Source organism: Atta cephalotes (assembly GCF_000143395.1).
Source record: "Atta cephalotes unplaced genomic scaffold scaffold00001, whole genome shotgun sequence".
NCBI lineage: Eukaryota > Metazoa > Arthropoda > Insecta > Hymenoptera > Formicidae > Atta > Atta cephalotes.
Genome location: NW_012130065.1, coordinates 1,662,614 through 1,667,341, shown reverse-complemented (window position 1 = coordinate 1,667,341; position 4,728 = coordinate 1,662,614). Strand labels below are relative to the sequence as shown.

The following is a 4,728-nucleotide window of genomic DNA, read 5'->3' as shown; positions in this document are numbered from 1 at the left end:
GTGTGTGTGTGTGTGTGTGTGTGTGTGTGTGTGTGTGTGTGTGTGTGTGTGTGTGTGTGTGTGTGTGTGTGTGTGTATTTAACATACAAGTGTAACATCAGAGATGCAAAATACGTAACGTATGTGCGATACAGCGACATGCGTGCGCGTAATGCCGCGCGAGCGTGAATTTTCGCGCTCCCATTTCGCGTACACCGCTGCTTCGATGAACTTCGTCTCGCGATTTCCCTTTCTGATGGCCCGAATTCGTATTTTGCTCATAAATTTGAAATTATTGTACGCCTTCGATAAAAGATATCTCGTTTTAATTATACGTCGTCCGGGAAAGCGTTTCCCCCTCTATTGAGATGTCGACAGACTTCTCTCTTTTTGCTCAACGCATTTAATTGAAAGTCTCGTTGTTTATTACATTTTGCCATTACTATCTGTTGCACAAGTTCAAGCAGTTGAATTAGCTCAAAGAAATCAATCTTCGAACAATGATCTAAATAACAACGTTATCTTCAAAGCAATCGAAGAAAGTTTCAAACTCACTACTAATAAAAAAAATATTAATTGTAATAGAGAAAACGTATAATTATTATGAACATGCCAATAACGTATTAAATCAGTTATATGTTAAAATAAAACACTAAATCAATCGCAATTATTTTTTATTTATAGGGGAAAGTGGGAAAACTGCGAATATCTAAAGGAAAAGTTAAACAAAGTCGATGATTTATTAATTATATAAGTCTTTATTTAAAAAAATATCAAAAGTTATTTATGTATTTTTAAACCACGGTAATATAAACTATTTTAAATAAAGAACAAAATTCTTTTCTTCTGCCCTTATCACTTTTTAATTGATAAATAATTGTTGACTTTATTTAACTTTTCCCTTATTCAGTATTTGCAATTCTTGCTCTCTTTTCTATATTCTATATTAAAAATATTAAAAATATGTAATGGTGTATGTTTTTTAATGTTTTTTAATGTTTAATTTAAAATATAAATGATACTGAGAATATTCTAAATATTCTGAATATTCCATTGAAAGCGAGTGGCTATCGCTACTCTAATGTATTACAATAGTATTTTTCGACTTTTAATGGTTTTGATCATCAAAAATAAAAGAGCGGAGCATCAAATTGGACAAATTTCGAATTTATTGTAACAATTACAGTCTCAAAACGAAGCACATTTTAACTCGCTTGTGTCTCTAAGTTGACTCTTTCCATCTCACGTTCTCGCTTTCGGTCGTTCGCATCTCTCGAAATTTCCACGAATACCAAATATTATTTCGCATAATCTTGTTTAAAAATTTAAAATCAAATCAAAATTAATCAAAGGAATTAGAGTATCAATTACGTATATGTTATAATTTAGTAAGCCTTTGTTTATTTTCGCAATAACAGGCATTCCGAGATTACCAAAAGAAATTTATACATTTAAAAGACTACTATCTCGTTTTTGCGACCAATGATTCGTATATAGCCGTTTCTGAATGTAAATGTGTGTGTCGCGTGTGTATGTACGAGTGTAAATATGTCTCGCATCAACGAATTCTGTGAAGACGGATATCTGTGCGTCACAGTATAATTCGTATTTATTTCGTATTCATAATTCCACTCTCCTTTACATGATTCGTGTATATACATATACATATATATATATATATATATATATATATATATATATATATATATCATAAATAAAGAAGTAATAAGCTGAATATATACGAACACCAACGGCTTTAATATCGTGTTGCGAAACACACATTTTCTGAAGTTTTCACGCATATTTATTCGCTAAATTATCACACATTGCGTTCGTGAAGGGGAATGATGTAGCAACGTTTTACCGTATGTAATTATTCTGAATTATAACCGTCGGTATGTATACCCCGTTTCAGACTAAAAAAACTATATCATGCGTCTATATCAAAATCGTATAAAATGTATGCGCGTCCGCAGTCGCGCGCAAACAATTTCGCGTGTTGCAGACAATATAAGATTACATACAGGACTCAAATCAGATTGTAACTGCTTAAAGTATTTAATTAAAATGTAGAAAGTATTGCGGATTCATTATTAATTACCCATACTGCGATAGAACGGTCATTAAAAATCAATAATTATTAATAGTGAATTCTATTGGCTGTACTAATGCGCACTATAGTATTTATGAAAGAATTGCTTGCATTGATTTAATCTGTATAAAAGTAAATATTTCGAATTGTAAAATACAGATTTTCTTTAACGGCACAATAAAATACATTGAGGATTTCGTGATTCGATTCGCTTTTATATTTATATTAAACATATATTTTTTACATCAATTTCTGACAGCTTTAGCGTGCACCAGTGGGAACTGAGTGCATCCAATCGAATTTGCTATAAGAAGGATTTTTATTAAAATCGAATTCTGTTTACTGTCATTGATTATCCGATCCCTGCATTGTACATTTATTAATTTCTTTATAAACGTGCCCTCTTTCATCTTGAATTCATCTTTAATCTGCTTGCTCGATTCATTAATTTTGATCTATAAGATAATTTAATATTTTACTTGATTCTGAAGTCAAAAATAAAAAATTCGAAATGATAAATATGACGAAGGATTTTAAACAAATCCTTCATCACAATTATCATTAACGCGCCTTTAGAGAATTTTTATTTATAAAGTAACATTAAATTTCCAGTTTTGCTTTATTTGAAGCTCATTATTAATTGTTAAGTACTATGCAAATTAATTTCTAAATTAATTTGTAAATTCTGATTATGACTCTTTTATTGATAATAAATCCTTTTTCATTAGAGGTCATCCTTTTAAAATTTTATACATGATAATCAAATTATTTTTTTAAATTTAAATTTTTTAATTTAAATTTAAATTTTACATTGACAAGGATCCAATACTAGGGTTGAAACGTCTGTACTATATTTTTATTATATATATTGAATTACACGTGTGGACAATAATTGGTGTCGGCTCACATTGTCATTTCCTTTTTATATCAATGTTTTTATTGTTAATTTATTTGAAGAGTCTTATACTGTATTTTCTTTTTATTAATTAATTTTATTGTTAAATTTAGAGGTCAGAATGGAATTTAACAACTCTGAAAAAAACTCTTAGAAAAAAAGGTTTTCTTAAAAATGTTTTGACTTGAAAAAAAGGTTTCTTAAAAGTGTCTTGACTTGAATTAAAATAATATAATGACTATTCTATAATTAGAATCTCTTATCAGATCATTAATCAATTACTTCACTATATCTTCACCTTCAAAACGATGTCTATATATATGTTGCCTATTAATGACCAATCTACTCCTTTATTGCAGCAGACAATTATTTCATTAATCACGTTAGCAGATGTAATAAAGAAAACAATATTTTTATTAATATCGTTGATATAAATATTCAAAAAAGAAATAAGAAAACTGATTTTAATGTATATCAATTGATTTTAATGTATAAATAACTTATTAAAATTGAAACATGCGATAAAATATGTTTCGGAGTCGTGTTAATTAATATTAACTGTGTAAAGCGATTTCGTCGGCGTATGACGTTAATCACAATTTGCTGTTAATTTCCTTGTCGTTTTATTGTTGAATAGTTATTCGTTTTAATAAGATACTAATTGCTAATGATTGTACAAGAAACACTATTTTGTTTGTAACTTATGTGTATTATATTTTGTGTAATGTAAATAAAATATATTATTGAATAGAATAGTAATACATCGATTTTAAATAAAAACTACTAATTAGATAATAAATCAAGCTATTGTAAATTGACATGAATACATTTAAATTTTTATATATATATACTTTGATATAGGTATATTTTTAAATATCAAAATAATATCTAAAATATAATTAAAATATTATATATCTAAAACTAATACATGACTTTATATTATAATGTAATAAAATTTAGTATGTATTTGATTTATACAGACAAAATTTAATTCATTACTTATATATGCAGCATTTAATAATTACAGATAAATGTGCTGATAAATTGTCGATATCACTTGAGGAAATTCATTGTTGCGAGCAAATGATCTTCATCTATATAGGTCGACGCGCGCAGTGACAATAATAATTGTTTTTATGATGTTCGAGGATACTGCGAATCTATCGCGATGTATTGCAGCAAACGACTTACAATACCGGACATGCAGAATACGTATTATGAGAAAGAAAAGGAAAAGGCTGAACTGTGGCATTGCGTAACTTTCGCGGTGAATTCAACGTCGTAAGAAAGAACACGAAGACGAATATGCTTCCGGATATGCTAATAATGCGATTGTCAATCGCACGCGATTTACAAAATAATGATCGTGTTTGTCCCGATTAAGGGCTCTTAAATATAATTCTTGGAATTCATGGCGGAGGTTGTGTTTGTTATTTTATGCGCGTAAGACAGATAAAATACTTGCAGATTTGAAATGCATGTGTATATATATGTATCTCGATGTCCAAAGGAAACGCGCGTTCAAGTTCAAAGCGAGTCAGGCGCCAAACCTGGAGAGACAGCAATATTACCACGTGATTACTTGTCCTTGCAAATCCCGTACACAGCTGCCTGGTTGTCGTCCGAAGTGGTTGTATCCCAGAATTCAACACTGATTCGGTAGTCACCTTCTTTCCAGAGTGTCCATAGCGGCAGGTTGATTTCTCGCCAAACCAGAGTTGGGCTCCGTATCCTGACATCCTCCCTACAACCAGAAATCGCC

General features: G+C 29.9%; 1 protein-coding gene across 1 annotated transcript in view; it reads right to left on the bottom strand.

Moving 5' to 3' along the window:
• LOC105617383 (ABC transporter G family member 23) overlaps positions 1-4,728 on the bottom strand; it is a 24,302-nt gene that overhangs the window by 17,518 nt on the left and 2,056 nt on the right. The window lies entirely within an intron of this gene.